Here is a 16,271-nt window from a genome sequence, read left to right as displayed (position 1 = left end):
GCATTTTGCTTTATCAAAGTAAAAATGCCTGCCTGGCTGCACAGTACCCTGCTGCCTTCAACTCTGGAACTCGAGTTTCTTTGCAATGGAGACTTTTCAGGATATGTAACTTATCAGCTGAAATCGTGGAGATTTTAGTTGACTAAGTCGTATAGATTCAGACTCTTAGTTTGCAGAGAATTGATCTAAAAGATACCTTGAAATTGGTCCTTGGAGCTCTGAAGTTTATTTTTGTTTCTGCACAGCTGGTGTGCGTATGTTTCTTTAAGACTACATGTTAAATGTTCGTATGAAACACTAGAAAATGCCCTGTACATGTTATAGACTTGCTTAGCAAGTCTTAGTATCTTTATTCCTTCAGAAATGAAAAATTATTTTACCTTATTTGTCATAATAGATTAGCCTGTATTTACTTTTTTCTTTTAATGAAAGACAGTAAAGTAACCTCAAAAAAGATTTTATGTTTACTAGAATACAATCTTTATCCTTTCAAGGTTTAGAACAATGAGATTGTGTGTTGCGGAGTTTGGTTTGGTTTGTATTTCTGGAAGGCCTGGAAGCAGTGGCTGAAATCCTGAATCCACTGAAGCTGAGGGCAAATTCTTGGGAACCAAATTTATTGGGACCAAAATGTCTGTCTTTATTCCTGGCCTTTATGATACACTGCTAATCATCAGCCTTGACTGACTGCAGCAAGCTGGAAAAGCATTCATAGCGAAAACTTTGGTAGCCACTAGATTACAGAAGCAGTCTTATGGAAGGTCATGAAGACTGAAATCCTAAAAGGAATTATAAAAAATCAGTGAACTGAAGATGTAAACCATTATTAGGAAAGATTCTTGGCAGAGGCTTAAGCAGTGCAGACATAACCACCTGGGTATTTTCCAACAGCACACCCATTACCTTTACCATAGCTGCCTTCAACTAAGTTTTGCCTGAAGCTGTTAGATGATGACATTGGCCCATGCAGCTTCTGCTGTATGAATAAAGACGTTTGCATTTCAAAACATTAGAGATGAGATTTGCCCTACTTCTGAAGCTCTTCATTAGCTACTTCTCAAGATAGATTCATCACTTCTGATAGGTCAAGAGATAAGACCTCAGAGACACACAGAGCCCTTTCCAGAAAAATGTATTTTTTTAAATGCAGAACTGTTGGTAATGCTAAATTAAGCACTCCATGATCTCCTACAAGTCTCAGTCTTCTACTTATATGACCTTCTGAGCCCTCAAACTAAGCAAACCTACTAAGTTTCCTGATGTCCTTAGGAGAAAAAATTACGTTAAGAGTGAGTAACAATGAAGGTAAGTCAAGTTCTGTGATGTGCTTAAGGTCAGCCTCTTCATTTTGCAAGTGTAGTAAATGTTGTGCCCCCTCCATAATTCTGCTCATTTGAACTATTTCTCTGATTATCTTGATCAAATTCTGCAATTATCTTATAGATTAAAATGCATGCTTCGTTTGCTTGTAGTTAAATGTAGGCCAAATCTTGCAGAAAGGCTGTTTTGGGAGAAATCAGGAATAATTTGGAATAATAATTCACATCAAGAGTCATCTTTCTCTAATTAAGCAGCTTGATCGCTGTTGCTCTGATGTGTTGCACACCAGCTTACCCACCAGTGCTTGAAAGGCTCCCCATAGCGTCGTTGGCTTTTGCTTCACTGCTCATTAGGGCACCGTTTCTAGGGGAGCTCAGGCAGTCATGGATTCCTAAAGCCTCAAGATATCGTGAGAAGGGGACTCTCTCTGTCTTCCCTCTCAGTAAATGCCAGTCTCGCACAGCTATTGCAATTATCTTTCAGCTGACATACCAGGGGCCAGATTTGCTCATTGGTCTCAGCTGTTTTGCACTGCTCCAGAGGTCTCCTGATGGTTTGTTAACTGTAAGCTTTTCCTAGTGGTGGATGCACACCATCTACTTTGATATAGCGGTGAATATCCACATAAAAATATATGTATAATGCTATTACTGTATATCTTCAAACCATGGAAATACCATGTGTGACATTTCTAATCATGTATAAAATTAGGAATGTTTACAGAACATTAAAAAAACAAAAAACCTAAGGATAAAAAAAAATGCAGGGATGATGCAGTAATCCTCAAATCAAGGACCATAAACTTACACCTACCCTTGAAAGTAGTCTGAACCTTTTAACAGAAGCAGTCTTAACTCCCTTTGGTAATGGCATGAAATGAGAAGGGAGGGGAAAAGTCCTTAAAAATAGGTTTAAATTCATCTGGAATTGCAAATGCTTTAAGTGCAATCAAAAGGGTAGCGCAGAATAAGAGTGGGATTGAGTTAGTTGTTTGCATGCTTAACTGTGCAAGTGCTACCTGGTATGTCTGGAATTCTTTTAAGTATAACCTTATAGCATAGCCTATATATATTTATAACCTTAAGTATAACTCTGATTTGATTCTACTTCCGACCAGTTGTCTTTTGCCAGGTTTGTAAAATGTCTATTAACAAATCTTATGGGATCTCAGGTAACGAATGTGGAGCTCTAGTACAAAGTTAGAGCTGGAAGGAAAGTCATCCCAGTGTCTTTTTGTAATTTTTAAGGGAAATATTACAGCTGCGTGCCCAAATTTGCAGAAAGAATTGAGCACTCAGAAGCTTCTGCCATTTCTTTGCATCCCAAAGCAACCATTTATGATCCAGCTTTTGTAATGAAATGGACAAAAAGCATATAGGGTACACTAACAGCTTTCCCAGTATTTCACTATTTTTTTTTCTTTTGTTACTTTTAAATTTCATAGACTTTTTTAATGTTTGAAGAATATATATCGGAAATCTGCATGAACAGAGTAGAATTTGGTCAGCGTAGCTTGTGCACAAGGCTTTCAGAGAGGAGAGTATTTTCAGATTTAGCCTGCAGGTTTATTTTCAAAAGAGATTGAATTTCTAGAAAATCCCGTCCATGAAAACTCCGCAAAAACTGTTCAGTGCAATCAAATAAAATATTTTTGTTAGGAGAAAAAAATAGAAAAACCAAACTATTTTACTGGGTGTATTTGACATCCTCTGTGTAAACTGATCTGGTTCTGATCGTGGTCATGAAATGTGAGGTCTGATTACAACAGTTCTTGACCCAGACACAAACAAACAGTGCTTCTCACTTTAATTTAATTTTAGTCTGTGGTTGGAGCACCACCTCCACTAGGGAATATAACTCCCGGCTTGTTACAAACATGCAAAGTAAAACAGCATGACTGCAGAGCCATGGACCACGCTGAGTCTTTGACTGCCTTTGTCCTTACCACCTTAAATCTACAATAGACAAGGCCAGTAGTCAGTTACTTAGTGTCATTCTCAGTCTCACCAAACTGAAAGTATATATGTGTATAGTGTAGATCTTAAAATAAGCTCACGATTTTGGGAACTTGTAGTCTTATAAAGTGAATTCTTGAAGCTGATTGGACACAAGAGCATGCATAAAAGTTCCCTCATGAAAAAGGAAACAGCAGCATCTGAAAAGTGAAAACTATTATACATCCATGTCAAGCACCATAAATCGATGGTAGAATATGATAGTTGGGACCTGCTGCTGCTCCCATCCCATCCCATGCGAGGGGTAGTTTTCCCTTTACTTCTCTGAGAGCCAAGTTTGTCCCTAAGGAGAATGCAAGCAGTCATCACATGTCTTAGCTGCTCCAGACTTGGCCCTTATGCAATGATTAAAGCCAGAAATTGTTGATACTACCATTTTCCTCCTTTGCCTGTTTCTCATCTTGAATATTATAGTCGATTCTCCAATACCCCTGTGCCCCAAAGTGTGATCCTCAGACTTGTTTTGTGCACAGGCATTAGCTTGTGAAAGTCCAAGCTAATTTTTCCTGAGTTTGAATAGGTTTTTATACACAGAAACTTGAGAATCTGGCAGCTGCCCGAGGCTGGACATATGTCATTTTTGGCTCTTTTCTAGGCCCCTAAATCATTTTCCTTTTCTAATTTCTCAGCCTTTCCTGGCCACTGGGACAGCAGGCTCTGACACTTAAAGGCTGTTTTCAGCATCTCTGCCTGGGCAGCCTCCCTGGTGCCATGCAACCCCTCTCATGCCTGCAAGCTCTGTTCACCACAGAAGATAATTTAAGAAGCTCTTCTGTGACAATTTTAATCTCTCCCCTCCCACACCACCTGAATTCAGACCTGAACTAGAGAGTTGTCCCATCGTCATTCCCTGTGGGAGGAGAAGTCTGTCTGCAGCCAGCCCAAAGGCACGGCCAGGGCAGCAGTGTCCCCTGCTCCCTGCCATGGGCAGGCTGGGATTTCCCTCCGAGGAGATGTTACGATTCCTCCTCTCCATCACTCCATCACTTAACTAGTTCGAAAGAGTAAGGAAATGCTCAACATCATCTTACTGCTGCTAGAAACTGTGTGTCTAGAAGGCCAGAGCTGTATTTCTAACTAGCCCACAGCCAGAATATTTGCTATGGTAGTTTCGTTTCTCATGCTAGGCTGTCCTTCCTTCCCCACCTCAGCGCTCTCATCTTTCCTTCTCTGTTGCTTTCTTTTGCAGTTTTTAATAATTCAGATGCGTTGAAGCTGGTGGTTGCCCTGCAGAGCCTACACTGCCTGTGTAGTTCAAGTGCAGAAGTTTGTGGGGTTTGGCTTTGCTGGTCATCACTTTCATAAATCTGTAATCAAAAATACAGCCCAAGTCTTCCTCTTGCGCTGCCTTTGGTAAATATGTGGCCATCTGAGAAGGTAATCTTGCTGTTTGATTCAGAGTTTATCAAAAGTAGGAGGGGAAAATGTAACAGACTTGGTGAGTGATTTGAGGAAATTGCCATTGGGATTTGCTTGTCTGGCGGACTCTGAAAACAGCAAGTTTCTATCTGCGGTTGTTTATTCCGTGCTATGCACTCTTACTAAATAGCAATCTATTCCTAGGCTGTTGTATCCAAGTGCCTTACAGAAATTGAGATCGCGAAACACCTCTCAGGTGTTGGTACTTTGGCAGTCAGGGTTAGTCTGTAGTCCGAGTTGGGGAATACTTAGGATGGAAATGAGGGGTTTGAATTCCATCCTGCGGGTGAGGAGGTGCTGGTGGCTCTATTGTCTCTGCTGCCGGGCTCCCATGACATGGCATTTGAGAGCTGCTCATCCTCCTCATCCTCTTCACAGGCTCCCACCACTCCCAGTGATGGCTAACCAAGTGATTTCTCAGCAACTCTTTGGGACCACCACAAGGAAAGACTTTGCAGAAGAAAACCGGTGTCTTGGACCTGTGTAGGGAGGAGGCAAACTACTGCATTTTGAGCCAATTGGTTCTCTTTCCTTATTTCAGAGACACTACTCACTCCCACTTACTAATAGAAGTCTTTCTATTCCAAACAGTCCTTCAATAAGTTTTGAATTACCTTCGAGCAGTAGCTGGTCATCTAGCTATTTCCCATCTTCCAGCTTTCGTTAATGTTTGGAGTGAGACCTGCACATAAAGTGATTATCTTCGAAAAGTTCCTCAAAGCAGAATTACTTATCTTTAGTCTTGCGGAAATCTACATTATAGTTATTGAGAACGATTGCAAACCCATCACGTCACAAAAGAGACGCACAACAGTTTTGCCTTGGGGTAAAATTTCTGTTTCCTGAGCGGTGTTAGGAGATTTTTACTAGCTCTGGGATGAAAATGGCTCTCATTTGCTTTGTTGTTTTAATCCCCATCCTTGGCATCCCGGCAAGCCATGGGATAGATTAGTGCTTCTCAGCTGGACCTGTCCGGATTCAGAAAAAGGGAATTGTATTCAGTTACAGTGCAGGCAACCTATAGAATTTATCAGTCGTAACTCTCTGTTGCACGAATAGACAAAAGGAGGGAAAAATGGTTGTCTGAAACCTGGATCTGCCCAGCAGTTAGAGAAATGAATTGAGAAAAGCCATCAGGTTCTTCAGAGTAAAAAATATTCTTACTTACCACTGAGATCTATGACAGTGCATGGCAAAAATTGAGCATCTCCCTGAATTATTATAGCTTAAAAATGATCTTTTTTGCTTCTTTTATTGTGAAGCTCATTCAGTCTACTTTTCTTTTTTCCTCAGAAAACTATTCACAGTCCAGAGCCAAGTAACCAAGGGAATATCTCCTTTCACATTAATATCAAAGGAGCAAAACGATAGGAATGCTTCCCATAGCTGGCAAAATCTCTTTTATCCAAAAAACCCAAACTCACATGAAGATCCATGTTTTTATACGGCACTGTCCTGTAAGCCTCCTTTATTTCATACCCTGGGATCCCAGCATTTGGTTGTTTAGACAGGATTGTCCTGCTCTGTAATAGGTTCCAGCTGCTGTCTTGGCACTGTTGTTCAGGAGGTATCACTTGGTTCCTATCTAGGTCTCTCTTGTGCCAAGACGCCTTGCAGGAGAGAAGGCTATCCATTGCGTCTCTTGGCAATGAGGACCTTCTTTTGGCAATACAAGATTGCGATAATTTACATAAACAGAAAGAAACTGCAGTTTTGTAGGAACCAAACTCTATTGTGTGAGGTTTCTTCTACGAAAGGAGCAAAATGTTACACAATGAGCATTCTTTTATTGTTTTTCTGTAAGAAATGAGAAACGAATCATGCAGTTTGTTGTTTTTTTTTCAGATATGCTGAGCATAAATTGAACTGGAAGCCCAGTTTTGCATTCCTGAGAGCTTCAGAGCACAGCTGTCCTCCTCAGAACAAGTCACTGTAGATGCATCCTCACAGTTTTGTGCTGAGAACATCGTATTTGCACACACACCTCACTTTGCCATATGTTCCCAACCTAATAGCAAGCACTTAAACCAATATCCTTATCACAACATTCATGCAGTGATGCATTGCTTTGGAAAGAAATTCCTATGCTATTCCCCAACATGTGTCAAAAAGGTAAAAAAAAATATTTGAAAGGGAAATAGGTTGGTTTTTGTGTGGGGTTTTTTTGGCGTGTGGTTTTTTGTTTGTTTGTTTTTTTTTTAAATTTGCTTTCTCCTTGCACTGATACTTTAAAGTTAAATGCCACACTTGGTTCTGGAGATTTGTTTTGTTTTAACAGTATCACAGTGTTTATATTAAGGTAATTTGTGAGTTAATTACAGCAAACTCTTATGTCCTCTAATGGGGTATTCTTAAACATAGAATTAACTGTAATAAAAGAGTGCATTTATTTTGTAAAGCGGAAGATTTCTTTTCGCTGTTGGCCAGTACAGCATGTGTCAAGGAAGACCAGCTCAGCATTTGTGAAAGCCGAGAAGAAACACCATTCACAGTGGTTGTTCCATTATCTCTATCATTTCTTTATCAACAAAGTGGCATTTTATCGACAAAGAGGATCAAAAACTGGCTGGACGGCCACACCCAGAGAGTGATGGTGAATGGAGTTAAATCCAGCTGGCAGCCCGGTCACCAGTGGTGTTCTGCAGGGCTCAGTGTTGGGGCCTGTTCTCTTTAACATCTTTATCAATGATCTGGATGAGGGGATTGAGTGCACCCTCAGCAAGTTTACAGATGACACTAAATTGGGAGGTAGTGTTGATCTGCCTGAGGATCGGGAGGCTCTACAGAGGGACCTGGACAGACTGGATCGATGGGCTGAGGCCAACTGTATGAAATTCAACAAGATCAAGTGCTGGGTCCTGCCCTTGGGCCACAACAACCCCCTGCAGCATTACAGGCTTGGAGAAGTGTGGCTGGAAAGCTGCACAGCAGAGAAGGACCTGGGGATGCTGGTCAACAGCCGATTGAACTTGAGCCAGCAGTGTGCCCAAGCAGCCAAGAAAGCCAACGGAATCCTGGCATGTATCAGAAACGGCGTGGCCAGCAGGAGCAGGGAAGTGATTGTCCTCCTATAGTCAGCACTGGTGAGGCCACACCTTGAGTACTGTGTCCAGTTTTGGGCCCCTCAGTTCAAGAAGGACATTGAGGTGCTGGAGCGGGTTCAGAGAAGAGCAATGAAACTAGTGAAGGGTTTAGAGATCTTGTCCTGTGAGGAGTGGCTGAGGGAGCTGGGACTGTTTAGTCTGGAGGAGGCTCAGGGAGGACCTTATCGCTCTCTACAATTACCTGAAAGGAAGTTGTAGGGAGATGGGGGTCGGTGTCTTCTCCCACATTATGAATGACAGGACGAGAGGGAATGGCCTCAAGTTACGCCAGGGGAAATTTAGGTTAGATATCAGGAAAAATTTCTTTACAGAGAGGGTTGTGAAGTATTGGAACAGGCTGGAGTCCCCATCCCTGGAGGTGTTTAAAGACCATGTGGACTTGTTGTTGAGGAACATGGTTTAGGGACCCTGACAGTGCAGGGTGAATGGTTGGACTCGATGATCTTGAGGGTCTCTTCCAACCAAATGATTCTATGATTCTATGATTTTGCTTTTTCTGAGGTTGGAATTGAGACTCACTGGTCACAGAGGAAAACAGGACTTCATACAGAGAGAGGTGGTTATTTACGCATCATGAGAACCCACCGGAAAATGGAAACGGGCCATGCGAGGATTGTCACACCCGTCTGCTGTGCCTGCTGAAAGCCTATGCGGCATCTGTTGCCCTGAGGATTTGGGGACACCTGAGGTCAGTGCAGATCCCGCTTGTTGGTTTAAGGTCTAGGCACCATGGGTGAAGATGGATGCTCAAAGCAAACAGCTGAGCTGGGAACAACGACTGGTGTCTCCTCATACCAGACGTGCTGTCAGTGCTCACGTACAGAAGGGAAGGCTCTTGTCGAGTCCTGTCGTGGTGGATGTGGGTGGGATGGAGAGGGTTTGCTCCTGCCTGGCTTGACAAGCGTATTCCATCATCCCTCACCAGAGGTGGGGGAAGAACGGCTCTCCCACTTGCTCAGCAAGATGCGGTGTCAGCCGGGGGAGGCTTCGGAGACTGACCTCTTTAGCCTTTGCACAGCACGTTGCATTCAAGCGGTAATTAGCAATGGCGTGGAACTAACTCAGGGAAAGCAGGAACAATGCTGTGGCCCAGCTACTAAAAAAAAGCTACTACCCTTTTAAATTAAATCAGTGTCTGGGGAAAGTTACTGACTTGTCTGTTCCTCTCCTGTCTTTGCTGCTCTTCCCTTCCGCCCCCATTCAAATATTTCTAGGCTGTGTTTCAGCAAAGGCTGCAAGTAAGAGCATTTTTCTCTGATGCAGACACAACTGATTATGGGTATACAATGATACTTAATTATATTTTTGTAGTGGAAGTGAAACATTCTGCTCCATTATCAGCTTTGTTATCAGTCCGTATGATTTTTATGGGATAGTATTTCTGTGCTATTAGCAGCGCTGTATATGCAACTGAAAACTAGATGCGGTAAATTACGGCCAAACACCAGCAGTCCAAAGGTTAATTTGATTGTGCAAGTACAATCCCAGAGTTATGTATGAACATATGCTCTACATACTTATTAATGAGTAAGGTCAGACTGGCATGAGCTGGGTTATATTTCCTGAATATTCTTCAAGAGTTTACATATGATCTTCAGTACAGATAATGCAGAGATCTGTTTTCAGGAAACGCCTATTTAAACATAAAGAAAATAGTAGAATGCAAATTGTTAGCTGTACGGTTGACTGTTTTTCAGTTAATGGAGGGGTTGAGTGGGATCTGAAAGAGTGCCAGTAACTTGTGGTTGGCATCACCCTCGGGGCTTGTGTGCGTTTGGGAAAGGCACAAAGAAGGAAACCTATGAACCCTAAAGCATTTGCAAGTTGTAGTCAGCTGTGCTGTGCAAGGGAGCACTTCAGGGAAACGGGTCTGTACATTTTTATTTCGGTGCAACTGGCCACAGCTTGAGAAAAGGCTCTTTCACAGCACCTGCCTTTGCAAAATCCTGATGCTTGGATCATTTCTCTCTTTGTGCCAGAGGATCTGGACATCTAATGCATGCTGAAGTGAAACTCCTCAGTTATATTTCTTCTGCTGATTTAGGGCATTTTTCTCTGATCACTTGCTGTAGGATAACCTTACTGGATGAAAGTGTGACCTTGCTAGTTGAAAGAACCCAGCCTTACATTTCTCTTTGTTTAGTTTCAGACTTTCTTAATCATACCTGATTTACTGTATTAGTACATTATTGTAGCTTGGCATGCTTAAATCCAGTTTACTGCTCACACTGTTCCTTCAGTGTAGGTGTCTCACTGTAGGCTTAAAATTTGGTGGGTTTATTTATCATCCATGTTATGGCAGAATCCAGGTGCCGTGGCAGTTAATTTTGATGAGCTAACACAGAAACTCATCAAAGTGAAGATAAATGATACTCTTTCTGCCTAGGAGTAGTAGCTTGGTGAATTAAAGCTACACAGGTTTTACAAGCTGTGGCCCTACTCCAGCATTGATCCCAGACGCGAGGTGGGTGCCCAAGTGGTAAAATTAAACTTGTTTGCTGGGCCAGCTCTCCTTCTTGAAAGGATGAATGCTTCAGGGGAATATTGGCTTTTAGATACCCCGTGCTCCAATATTTCTTGTATAACTTGAAATACTAATGGAAAAAAATTTAATCGGATGTGTTCTAGAATATCTGAGGAATATTTTTAAATAAATCTGGGCTTGTCTTCCTTTAGCGAAAAGGGTCAACTGGTGGTTATCACTGAGACTGGCTTCCTGTGTTGCAGGGGGACACTTGCCCCGTTGTTCCCTCTGTACATGGAGTAGGTTATGGATTGCTCTGGGATTTAGTGGAGCCTAAGGCTGACATTTTCACCCAAGCTTTTCTTCATTTTAACATCAGTGTGCCATGCTTGTATGGGGGTGAACTTAGGCATGGCAAATGTTGGTGAAAATAATCTTGAAAACCCCTTGAAAGGGTGTGAATATACTCGTTATAAGCTGCATCTCCATGATATCTTGTCTTAGCAGGGAGCCCTGGCATCACTTGTGCTTTGTGACACAAGCCTTCTCAGGTGAGTGTGAGAAACGGGAAAAATTGGCTCCCTTCCATGCCTGAAAGCCAAGAGCAGGCGGTATGTGTGAGCTGTGGGCAGGCAGCTTTCTCCTTGGGCAGGGAAGTGGCTAATTTAATTTGGGAGAGAAGGCAGCAGCTAGAAAGCAAGTGGTTCCATATACTATCTCGGTGGTTATTGCCAGTTCAACTTAATTCAATTCTGATAATGTCAACAGATCTCTCTGTACAACATCTTTCGGCCGTATGGAGCTAGTCTGGCAGCTCCCCCAACCCAAATGGGCGTCTGGCACTATCCATCATCTTGTTCATGAGGCTCAGACAGTGTTTTATCCAGACTATGTAGGAGCCTCAGTATATCTCCTACCCAAAAGTAGATCTTGTGAGTCTGCAGTGACCCTGCTTGTACCATGGCTCTGTGCTGGCCTTCAGCTGTGTCATCATGGAGAACTTTGGCACATGCCAGGCTCTTTCCAATAATTCCAGGTATATAGACATCACAGAGAACAGCACCACTTCTTTCTTCAGTGCAGCTGCTCCTGCTTTTCTGTGTTCATGTTCAAGGGGAATAAAATATGGCTGTAGAAAAGCACTGTTGAGATTGTCCACTCCCTTGCTCATCTCTGTCAGCAAATAGATCATTTGTCGAGGGAAGAGGAGAGTCTCAATGCTGCTCTCCTAGCTGACAAGTTCAAATCTAGACAAAAAGATTGAGCAGTCTTCTGTGCAAATGAAAGGCCGCATATGATTTAAAGAACGACTTGCCTGTTGGGAGGAACGTTCAAACGTTTTAGGCTGAGACAAGGTTTCATATTTTTGTACCTGCTTTAAAAGTTTTATATTCTTCCAAAATATCTTTTTCTGATGCACTCAATTCGTACCAAGTGATTTCTAAAAGATATACTCTGTCTATGTCACCCTATTCTCTTCGTATGTGATCCAAAAATGTTATAAATTTGTGAAATCATATTCATTTCCATGACAACTGACTAATGTTGCAAACAAAGGATTAATTGTTTTATTGTGGGATGAAGCAGAAGGGGAATTTAGATCACATGAGGAAAAAGTGAAGTGCCTGTCCAAATGCAAGCATACCACAATTTTAAAAGGCATATAGCAAAGGAAGAGCTAAATATGTTTTTCTTTAACTAAATCTTCAAATTTGTCAAGCTTGTTTTAGTGTTAAAAGCCGCTTTCTGGGAGAAGAAGTATGAGAATATCAGTTAATTCCTTGTGCGAGGCTGAAGAGCTTATCTCGCTCACTGGTCGAGCATCAAAAGTGCAACTGGCCAAACATCTGCAGGCAGAGAGAGGCAGCTGTCCTTCATGACTGGAGAAACCCACACATCTTGTGCTGGGTCCTTAGCAAAAGCCATCAAGAATGAAAAAAACCCAGCAATTTCCTCCAAAAATGTCACCACGCTCCTATTTGTTAACGTACAGTGCCTTCTTGTGGGCAGAAGATCTTACTGCTGGATGGAAGCCTTGGCACAGCTGCCGCTTCCCCTTCCTTCCCCTTTTTAACTCGAGACAACTCGGGGAAGAAGCCCAAAGAACGTAAAACATGTGGGTTTAGATACAGAAATTGCAAACGCATGTGGAGCCATCCAGTTTGCCGTACATCACAACTTTCCATTAATGAAAGCTCTTTTGAAGTCTACAGAAATGAGATGAACACAGGGTTTGACTTTCACAGCGCTAAGAAACGTTCTTCCTTTTTGATTTAATTTTGTTGCAGAGAAAGATGCAATCTATCTCGCACAGAAATAGATGTAGCGATACTTTGTCAGGCATTTTCTCATCACCTTCCCTCTTTCCAAGAAGGTTTTTCTCTTTCGAGTTCAGACACACATATACACATGCATACGGATGCCAGACCCTCTGGGCTCATACACATACGGGGCTGAGTGGATGGGACAGTAAATCATCTTTTATCGTTTCTGATTTCCTTTTTCTGCTTAGAGAATTACCCGGCTGCGCGAGGCACCGCATACGCTTCTGGCCATCGAGCCCTTTAGCAAGCTGAGATCCCAGCCCAGCAGCGCTTGTCCTTCCCTGCATGTCCCAATCCCTCTGCCTCCACCACTCCTCAGCCCCAAGGATTCTCCAGGCTGGGAGGGTCTCTTCTCCCCACAGGCAAATGCATGTCCCCTCGGGTATTTCGATTACCGCAATAATGCTGTTAAACCCAGTGCAAAGTGCCAGATGTGCTAGGCAAGCAGGCTGGCTGTAGCTGTAGGTGCGTGCTGCGGTGGATGCTGTCTGAGGAGCAGGAGGAGGCTCGTTTCTAGGTGGAAGAAAGCAACCCCAAACATGAGGCTGTACCTCTACTTTTCATGTAATTGCCGCATTCTTTTTTGTAACATGTTTATTGTAAATATAATAGCTGGATACTTCCTCTTCAGCAAATCTTGAATGTTTGCGAGACTGAACCACAAATGTGTTTATTGCTGAGATGAGGCTTATATTTGAAACCGGTTCCTGAATTTGCAGCTTCTTTCACGCAGCCAGTATCAGTCCAAGTGTGGTGGAGTTGAGTCTAGTGAAGGCCTCTTCCTGTCATAAATAAGATTACTTTCATTTCACTTGTGGAGTGTGTTATTCCTCAGAGTAATGGATTTCCTCTGTGCCTTTGAGCACATAAACATGGTTTTCATTAGGTTCCTATTAAAAAAAAAAAAAAGGCAGAGTAAAATTAATAAGACGACTATTAACTCCATAAATGCAGATGTGTTTTCACTGCATAACTGTGTTGGAAGTAAACAGCTTCTTCTCTGAAGTCTGCAAATTGCAGAAAATGAAACAATTCTGCAGACCTGGATTCTGCTATCAGAGAACAAAAGTAGGTGAAGAATCTGACTGTTCACAAACTAGTTTCTTAGGAGGAAAAATAGACTATCAGATGAAATATAGACAGGCAAATAGCCTCAGGCTTTCTACTTAATACATAACGTATGTGATAATAGTTTTAAGCCATATATTTAGAATTAGCATTACAGCTAAGAGTTTGAATGTGGCTTTTTTTTTTTTTTCTCTTTTACTAGATATGTCCCTGCAGTTGCAGAATAAGGTATGACGACATTTGCAAATATTTCTCTGATAGGCCTTGTAAGTCGTAAAATGTTCGTGTACTGTTTGTATTTGCGGCTTGAGATCTCTGTCAAGTGGTGAATCCCTACAGCATCACTGTGGTTTTCATTTTTTCGTAGCTACTAGGATTTTAAACAGAAACCCCAAAATCACCATGCACGCGAAGTCAGGCATTTGCAGAAATGCAGACCCTTAGACTACTGGTATCTCTTTCCACTCTCCCAGTCAAAAATATATAATAAAATGGTAGAAATTAGCAGTTAGAATACATGTTTTTTACACTCCTCTAATTTAATATTTTATTGAAGAAAAATTAGTTCACTTTCTCACTACTCAAATCTTATACAGTAGTTTTAATTTTCTCAGAATGAAGTTGCTAGACTTCAGCAAAAACTTAGTGCCAAAACTACAGCTTGGCAACTACTTAAATTTCAAAATATTACCAGCCTGCTGTGTGGAATTTTATATTGTCCAGTGGACTGTTTCAATCCTTGTTTTTCCAGAAAACAAAAATTCTGAAATATTATGTATATAGTTCCCAATTTCATTCTGCTTAGGCAAAATCAGTGTAAACAATGACAATGCATCATGCAATAGCTGTTATTCTTGATGCTGATAAAAACATAGTCTACCACGACTTATTTGTACACAGAAATATAAATGTTCCTTTCATATATCAAATCACTGTTTTTTAAATAAATTACCATCTTATTAATTTTTCTTTGTGGTAATTATTTCCTAGTAATTCTGTAAGGAAAACTCTGCCAGTTTTACCTGAAAGACATTTTTAGTCTGATGCTAAACCTTATAATTATTGTTCCTAGATACGGTGCAAGTTTTGCAGTGCTGTTACTGCAACAGTATGGTTGTTTTTTATTTAAAATGGTAAGGAACAAATTGTTTAAAGAGCCAGTCTGTTTTGGGTGAACATTGCTGGTTGAAACCTCAACAGCAGAGGAAGAAAAATCTTAAATACCAGCTCTCATTTCCCTTAGCTTTTGGACAGGAAGTTGTTTTGGGAATTTTTTTTTTATTTATTTTTGAGGGTGACGATAGAAAGCCCTGCACATTAAAAATTCTATACAGTTGTTTAATATTTGCTCAGTAGTGTGCTATTCCCTAATGAAGCCCCTGCAAGCTGTAAATCACGGCCACTATGTCACTGTTTTGATTGGAAGCAAGAGCTGTACCATGGCAGATCTCTAGGGACAGTAAACTTCTGCAGCTGTGGAAAGCTGGGACTTTTTGCTATTATTATTAAAGGAATCCGAGAATTTTTTTTTTTTTAATGTAAAGTCGTAGTGAAATTCATAAAGATGCGCAGAGATTTAGTATGAAAGTTTTAAAGCAAGCGTGAGCTGTAACAATAGTGCTACAGGAATAGAAACCGAGTTGTTCCAATTGTCGAAACAGCAAACATAAAATTATAGCCCCTTTCTCACCTCTTCCCTTGTCGATCTTAGGACAAAATATATGCAAAAAAATTATAAATTATTTCTGAATGTAAAATACCAGTCAGCATTTGGGGCTTCATTAAAACGTCTTCCTGTTGAATGAAAGGATGGGGTTTCCTTCTAGAAACATCCTGGAACTTTTTACCATAATTCTGTTTTCATGAAGGTGTTTTGAGTGTTTTTGGGACTTTGGCTTCTGAACTATAGCCAGTATAAATATAGCCTAAGGACAGAAATGTTAACTTCTCCAGAAGTGCCATATAAATACTTGAGTTAATTTATGTACTGTATCACAGAGAGGTCTAGAGCTAGATACTAACTTTCCATTAGAATATTCTCTTAAAGATACTCTAAGTGCTTCCCCAGCATTAAATTGAACAACTGCAGAGGAAGTTTATTTTTGACATATGCAAATCCTCTATCCTATATGCATGGGCTTCTTGCAGGATTGATTGTAATATTATTCCCAGATGCCCTACTCATATGTTAGGCCTTGATTAATTAAAGTAATAACGTAGTCATGCTGCGATTTTCCTAAGAGTAAATCTGGCACACTGGTATATGCCGTTAGAAAGAGGGGGAAAGTGGAGGAATTTGAAAGATAGCGTGCTTATTGACATGTGGCTTAAACTAGAGGTTATGAATCAAAATGAAATATGGATGTGGAAAAAATAATTCCTGTTGGGCTACAAGATGGCCCAATTGTATTTTGACATCTGAAATGAGTCTTTGCATTTACTGCAACAGCATCTTTTACAGTAGCGTGTCTCAAATTCCTGGTGATGTACAACTGGTTATAATATAATAGATAGTAGATAATAGATACGGTTTATTTGGAGAAGAGCTTTGCCCTTT

At 41.1% G+C, this 16,271-nt stretch overlaps 1 protein-coding gene across 2 annotated transcripts in view; it reads left to right on the top strand.

The window, feature by feature from the left end:
• SCFD2 (sec1 family domain containing 2) overlaps positions 1–16,271 on the top strand; it is a 209,287-nt gene that overhangs the window by 136,975 nt on the left and 56,041 nt on the right. The window lies entirely within an intron of this gene.

This window comes from Tauraco erythrolophus, chromosome 5 (genome assembly GCF_009769465.1).
Source record: "Tauraco erythrolophus isolate bTauEry1 chromosome 5, bTauEry1.pri, whole genome shotgun sequence".
In the NCBI taxonomy this organism is placed as follows: domain Eukaryota; kingdom Metazoa; phylum Chordata; class Aves; order Musophagiformes; family Musophagidae; genus Tauraco; species Tauraco erythrolophus.
This window is presented reverse-complemented; position numbering and strand designations above follow the sequence as displayed.